Genomic DNA, 7,900 nt, shown 5'->3' with positions numbered 1-7,900 from the left:
ATCAATTTTAGCATATTTTTCATGAAAATATATATTTAATATCAAAGACACCGCACGTAAGTCTGGTCTTGTACCTTTTTTGTTTTTATCATATACTTTTTAATACGGTAATTTTAATGGATTGATTTCTTACACTTACTGCGCTTTTTTTATATCAGTCCAAAAATATTTATGTAGACTTTCTGTGCATTCTATTCTTTCTATAAATGTGATCCAACCACATGGAACTATGATTCAGTCTGTGAATCAAGTCAAACAGCTGGCTTGATAATATATCCTATTTGATAGCCCGGCCTCACTCTTTATTTTTACATCTTGTACAACCTTAAATCTAACCCTCAATTGTTGTTTAGCAAGATGAAATTGCTTATTTGTCTTTGTTAGTCGTTTTGCATCTTTTCATCGATTTTTAACTGGCATGTTTTGGAATAGGAAATTAACCCTTGGAAGAATGTTGATTTTTACTTTTTACTTCCTAATCAAGATAAGCTCAAATTTTCCCATTTAAGGATAGCTGCTATTATACTCTTCCAACTATGCAAATAATTATCTTTGAATAACTTTATTATTTCTAGTTAAATAAATACTTAAGGATTTAATTGCTTTAACACTAATGTTGAATATTTTTTTTTTAATCTCCCATAGTATTTGCCTAGCCAATCTGATTCGACAAAGTTGTCATGTTCTAGTTTCTACTGATTGAACAATGCCACTTATCAGGGCCGCAGAAATGTATCTTCTATTTAGCAGCTCCTGACTTCTGGAATGAAGTTTCCTCTAAGATTTGAATGATCCCAACCTACAGGTATTCTGAAGTTCCTTGAAACCCTGGCAGTTTAATCCAGCCTTTGGCAACCATATTCTTATGTCCCCTTTTCTTCTTTTTCTATGTTTCTATCTGAGTTAGTTTAGTATGACATCTTTGTTCTTTTTACACTTTTCTCATTTTCAAAATTTTTATAATTTTAAACCACCCAGAGTCACCAGGAATACCATCATCATCATCATCATCATCATCATCATCAACGTATCTGGATCCGTTCCAGTCGGGTTTCAGGCCTGGATACAGCACGGAAACGGCATTGGTCGCGTTGGTTGATGATCTCTGGAGGGCTCGGGACAGGGGCTGCTCCTCTGTCCTGGTCCTGTTAGATCTCTCAGCGGCTTTTGATACCATCGACCATGGTATCATGCTGCACCGGTTGGAAGAGTTGGGGGTGGGAGGCACCGTACTAAGGTGGTTCTCCTCCTTTCTCTCCGACCGGTCGCAGTCTGTGTTGACAGGGGGGCAGAGGTCGACCCCGAGGCCCCTCATATGTGGGGTGCCGCAGGGATCGATCCTCTCGCCCCTTTTGTTCAACATTTATGTAAAGCCGCTGGGCGAGATCATCCGTGGTTTTGGGGTGAAGCACCATCAGTACGCGGATGACACCCAGCTGTACATCTCCACCCCGGACCACCCCAACGATGCCCTTGAAGTGATGTCCCAGTGCCTGGAGGCCGTACGGATCTGGATGGGGAGGAACAGGCTCAGGCTCAACCCATCCAAGACCGAGTGGCTGTGGTTTCCGACGTCCCGATATAGTCAGCTAATGCCATCGCTGACTATTGGGGGCGAATCATTGGCCCCCACGGATAGGGCTCGCAACTTGGGTGTCCTCCTGGATTCACGGCTGTCATTAGAAGAGCATGTGACGGCCGTGTCCGGGAGGATTTTTCATCAGGTTCGCCTGATTCGCCAGTTGCGTCCCTATCTAGATCGGGACTCCCTACACACAGTCACTCATGCCCTCGTTACTTCTCGTCTGGATTACTGCAACGCTCTCTACATGGGGCTCCCCTTGAGGTGCACTCGGAGGCTCCAACTGGCGCAGAGTGCGGCCGCGCGGGTAGTGATGGGAGCGACATGGAGTTCCCATGTGACACCTCTCCTGCGCGAGCTGCACTGGCTCCCGGTGGTCTTCCGAGTGCGCTTCAAGGTTCTGGTTATCACCTTCAAAGCGCTCCATGGCTTAGGACCTGGTTATTTACGGGACCGCCTGCTACCACCAATAGCCTCCCACCGGCCAGTACGCTCCCATAGAGAGGGGCTCCTCCGGGTGCCGTCGGCCAAACAATGTCGGCTGTCGGCCCCTAGGGGGAGAGCCTTCTCTGTGGGGGCACCTACGATTTGGAACGAGCTCCCCCCGGAGATACGTAGGATCCCGGATCTGCGCACCTTCCGCCGCGCGCTTAAGACCTTTCTATTTTATCAAGCTGGCCTGGCCTAAATCTTCCCCCTTTTTAAATGTGGAAATTTTAAATTTTTAAATTTTAAATTCGTCTTTTTATAGGGGTATGGGTAAGGCATTTTAAATTGGGGAGCCATTTTAGATTTAATTCTGTTTTAAACGTATTTTTAATTGTTTATATTGTATGTTTTTAACTTTGGCTGTTCACCGCCCCGAGTCCTTCGGGAGAGGGGGCGGTATAAAAATCTAATAAATAAATAAATAAATAAATAAATCATCATCATCATCATCATCATTTTAGGTATTGTTATTCCTTTCTGCATAAATTCCATGTAATCATCTGTTTCCTGTTGCTATACTATTGTAATTACCATCCATATTACACTGTTATATTTGTTTCATTATCAATTCTAAAGAATCACTTAGATGAGTTCTAACATATAGTTTTATTTATATTTTTGACTTGCCATTTTAATTCCAAAAATATTGTATCCTTCTACAACAAGCCTTGTCTTATTCCTTGTATAATAAAACATGTTTATGAAATAGGCTCATTTCCTTTTAACTTTGCTGTTAAATACTTTGGATCCATGAATCAAAAGCATTCTCTGCATCAAGAAAAATAATTATGTCTTCTTGCATTGCAAATAATATCATCAATGTCATTCAAAATACTATATTTCTTATATCACCAGTCATATACAGTATCTCTTCAGAACAAGTACCATCTGAACAGAGTGTATTATGTATGAGTGTAAGATTGTTTAAAAAGTTTGTATTCAATGTTCAATAAAGAGAGAAGTCTGTATGACTCTGGATGGGTTGGATCATTCCCTTCAGAGGTATAAAAGAGTTTTGCCATGATGGAGGTAATACTGGTTGCCAGTTTGGTTCTGGGTGCAATTCATGGTGCTGGACATTGTCCTGATCTGTTCCAGCTCCATGGAAATCATAGACATATAGGTAACTCTTGTATCTTTACAAAAAAAGGTTTTCAAACAAAACTCTAATGACAAAAAGTTTAGATAAACAAGAAGGCAACTAAGGAGTTGAGAAACACGATGGTGAAGTAGATGGAGAGTTGTTGCCAATGGGTCGTGGGGCTCCCCTTATATAGGGGATTGTTCCTTTAATGGGGCAGGATTCTTTCTGGTCAATGCTTTTGCTGAGTACTCTGGTTTAGCCCTCCTCACCAGGATGGCCCTTGCATTGTGGGAGATGTTAGCTCTGCATGTTTGTCTTCTGAGGCCAGCAATAGTTGCCTTTCCTGGTTGCTAGACAACTCTTCCAGCTAAATCTCCTCAGGCTGATGATTCTTGCAGCTGATCATTTTTAAATCCATTTTCAAATCAGTCTCAATCTTGTGAGAAAAAACGTCATTCTCTTCCATAGCATCTTTTAAATATATTCAGGCAGGCACTTTTAAAATTAATTTCTGAGTCCATTGTTAAAAATATCCTTCTAATATTTCCAAAATATTTTACATCATTCTGGATTAATAAATCAAATATTAGTGTTCTTCCCCTTTAATTGTAATCTTTACTGCCTTCTGGATCTCGCTAGTGTACAATCTTGAAATACTCATCCTATCATTTTTTAAAGAGAATTCAAAACCAAAGCATTTTTCCATGGGAAGGATTCTCATAATTAATTCAAAGATCTTATTTTAAATTTATTTCGGTCCTTACTCTAGTTGTAACTTTCCAAAATCAAAATTCTAATCCCTCTTCATTATTTATTCCAAAAGAAAAAAAAGAATAAGTCCTTAAGCTTATATTTTAACTTCTTTTGCTAAGGATTGAAGGAAACTCACCCAATGCTGTAAAACCTGTTCATAGTAGCTGAAAAGCAGTTAATAAGCCTTTAATCAAAAGTGATTTAAAAAGGAAGTATCCTTTTGAAAGGTCAACTCACTTCGTGCAAATTATGGCTATTTTCTCATCTCCCAGAGCTTTAAACCCATTAGAGACCACTGTCTTGTGCTTTCCACATGAGGAACTGTATGGAACACTTGTGGTTGATCTTGAATCCTCTCCTTGTCTGGAGGGGAATTTCAATGGACTGAACTATTTGCCATGATTGTCAATTCTACTTTTAATGAATCTCTCTTCAGTTCCTCATTTCTTCTTCGGAAGTATGGTCTGTCTTCAATATTATCTGTTTGGTTGGTCTGATCTGGTCTCCTTAGCACAATCTGGATTCCTTTAATCAAGGTTTTGGTTACCACCTTTAGAGCGCTCCATGGCATCGGACCGGGGTATCTACGAGACCGCCTTCTGCTACCAATAGCCTCTCACCGACCAGTATGCTCCCATAGAGAGGGGCTCCTCAGGGTGCCGTCGGCCAAACAGTGTCGACTGGCGGCCCCCAGGGGGAGAGCCTTCTCTGTGGGGGCACCTACCATCTGGAACGAGCTCCCCCTAGAGATATGGAAGATCCCGGACCTGCGCACGTTTCGCCGTGCTCTCAAAACTTTTCTATTTCAGCAAGCTGGCCTGGCCTAACTCCCATTTTTTAAATTTTTTAAATTTTTTAATTTGTGATTTTATAAATTGGGTGTTTTAATCTGTGTTTCGGCCGAAATATTTAATAATTTTAAGGGATTTTTTTAATATTTGTATTATCTGTATTTTATCTTGGCTGTTCACCGCCCTGAGTCCTTCGGGAGTAGGGCAGTATAGAAATTTGATTAATAAATAAATAAATAAATAAATAAATACAATGCCACCAATCAGAACCCCAGAAGCATGCCTTCACTGTAGCAATACTTGCCCTCTGGAATAAGATTCTTCCAAAGATTTGATTTAAAAAATCCTTCCCACCCTCTGGGAATTCAAAGGGCCCTGAAGACATGGCTCTTTGTCCTTTAACAAAGCCTTTAAACAGGGCCTTTAACAAAGATGACTGATGTTCCCTTTCCTCTTTTCCTTGTTTGCATTCAAATTTGATTTCTCTACTATATTTGTTTCTTTGATTGTGTTGTTATTTTTTGGGGGGGGAGGTATGTGTGTGAAGAGAGATGCTTTTTTGTTTTTAAATGTTTTTAACCATTTGTAATCCACTCAGAGTCACTGGGAGTCAAGCAGCATATATACATTTAATAAATTATTGTTGTTATTAATATTATTATTACTACATGACATTTTTATGTTTCATTTGTTATATAAGTTGCATATTTTGCTTTGTCCTTATTCATTTGCATGAAGTAACTTTGTAAAAAAAAATATTCAAGCTATTTTCTAAAACATGACAGTAAGAACCACCCACTGTAACTGAATGCTTAGAGGAAAATTAAGTTTTATTTTCTTAATGAAAATCAAAACATCTTTTCCAAACCAGATCTTGATTTTATTATGCTTGGAACCTCATCTGGGGCTGCAGTCCTATACTTCAGCCTACAATCATATGACTGTAGCAGCTCAGGATGGTGACAGTAATTCAACACATTAAGAAGAGATTGAAGAAGACTACTGGATATATTATTTCCATACATTGTTATTTAAGTCCAATTAAATTCCAGAAAGACATACTGTACTCAATGCTGTGATGTTATTGACTTCTGCTTCAGTTACTTCACTCATATATTATAAAAGGTAGAAGAGACGAAGAAGAGTTGACTATATCTAAGTCAATAGCAAATACTTTATTTATCAACTTTATGTGGTCACCCATCTCACGAAAAGTGACTCTGGGAAGCCAACAACAATCCAAGAAAACACTAATTATATAAATCAATCACTACTTAAAACCATTATATAATACTTATTTAAAAAGCATTAACTAAAATATTTAAAAAGCAGAACTAAGGCAGGAAAAATAATAGGAGAAACATTTAGCCTTTTAATGGCAGATTAATATTTGTATTTAACATATGTGAGAATAAAATTTACATACAAGAATTCCTTTACCATCATCCTTTTCTGCACATGTTCTTACCATGTCCAAGTTAACCTGACTAAAAAAAAAAAAGCTTTTCTAAATAGATGTAAATAATAGTTCAGTCCAAACTGGTTTGACTTTGACTGAGTCAGCATTCTTTTCATTAACTGGAGAGACCTGTTCCAGAATTGGCTGCCAGCTGCTGGCAGATCCACCTACCCATACACCTCCTCTTCTTTCCACTTTAAATGCTGCTGTCAACAGACATGACTGCACAGGAAAGCTGGTTCTTCTGACTTGCCAAAGCATATGAGCATCTCAAATTACTGGCTCTGTTCCACTAGTATAATATCAACTTAATATTCCTCTTTTGTACACACCACAAAGAGTTCTGTGGTTGGATAGCTCTTTATTCAATCCTAAATATGATATATACTGATAAAGTCTTCCTCTATGAATTTATTAAAGGAACAAAAGTTTCTGGGCCAATTGCAAAAGGATATTATGTACTTTGGTGTCTTATAAAACAAAAACAATCTCAAACACCCCATATGAAAAGTGGTGGGGATGCTCATAATGTCAGAAAGAAAGAAAGAAAGAAAGAAAGAAAGAAAGAAAGAAAGAAAGAAAGAAAGAAAGAAAGAAAGAAAGAAAGAAAGAAAGAAAGAAAGAAAGAAAGAAAGAAAGAAAGAAAGAAGCATACCAACTTCAGTTCTAACATTCATGTCTCCATTGAAGAACCTGGAGTGGAAGAACCTGGAATGGTGTTTGATATAGTGCCATTTTGTCTTTCCTGTGTCATATGCTGGAGTGGGGAATTTGCGATCCTCCAGGTGTAGTAGGAATATAACTTCCAGAGATCTCAGCTAGCATGACTAATGGTCAATAATGATGAGAAGTGTAATTCAGTAACATACAAGGACCATAAATTTCACACAAAACCCTACATACTGTACACATAAGTCAGTTAACTATCTCTTTTCCATTGGCCTGTCCTGCTCTCCCAGTGGAAGTGTTTGCCTGTAAAAATTTCTTTTATGATCCTAACACCATTTCTTCACATGGAAAGGGCTTGTTTTCTAAGTCTCCAAAGAGCTACATAACTCTGAAGAAAACCAAAACCAAAACTCTCTAGATGAAACAGCTCATGCCTATATTGGGATCCACAGTGCTGCACCCAGCTAATTCTGTTTGGTCTTTCCTAGCCTTAAAGATCATGTCTTGTCATGTCTTGTCTACATCATTAGCCAGGTCAATATCCTCCTCACCTTCATTCTACTGTGATTCATACGTAACATTTCTCATTTTCCAAAACAGGGTGGCTCCTGCAAGTCTTCAAAATCAAAGAGAGAATTTAGAACTCTTATTTACCTATTTGTTTTAGGGTGTATTACCTCATCCAATATACTGTTCCAATCATAACTTGCCCAATCATTAAAATTACTCTAAGATAGGTGGCTGTTGTTGTGGTCCGCCAGCAGCCTGCGGAGCTGGCAGCGAAGTCGGATAGTGAGGAGGCTGGGGAAGACAATGGGCCAGTCCTGGAGTCAGGGGAAAGCCCAGACGAGGGCTCTGCATCGGAGGCAGAGATGGGGCCAGGGCCATCTGGGAATGATGCACGAACTACAGAGCCTCCAGAGGCAGATAGCAGAGAGGAGGAGGAACAGGAGGAACCTGTTCCTAGTGCACTCATGCGAAGAGCTGCCAGAAGGCAAGAGCAGTTAAAGCAAAAAGGACGACTCGGGAGTAATGCCAGGAGATAATTGGCCCCTCCCAGAAGGCTTAAAAGA

At 39.4% G+C, this 7,900-nt stretch overlaps 1 long non-coding RNA gene across 1 annotated transcript; it reads left to right on the top strand.

Annotated features, from left to right (window-relative positions):
• Positions 1 to 656: 656 nt before the first annotated feature.
• LOC117660612 (uncharacterized) lies at positions 657 to 5,763 on the top strand. The gene is made up of 2 exons (XR_004589740.2): positions 657 to 805; positions 5,571 to 5,763. It is a non-coding gene; the product is annotated as an uncharacterized LOC117660612 (long non-coding RNA).
• The last annotated feature ends 2,137 nt before the right edge of the window (positions 5,764 to 7,900 follow it).

Source organism: Pantherophis guttatus, chromosome 2 (assembly GCF_059756535.1).
Source record: "Pantherophis guttatus breed Tessera chromosome 2, ASM5975653v1, whole genome shotgun sequence".
NCBI classification, from domain to species: domain Eukaryota; kingdom Metazoa; phylum Chordata; class Lepidosauria; order Squamata; family Colubridae; genus Pantherophis; species Pantherophis guttatus.
Note: the sequence above shows the minus strand (reverse complement) of the source record. Positions and strands in the feature narration are given on the sequence as shown.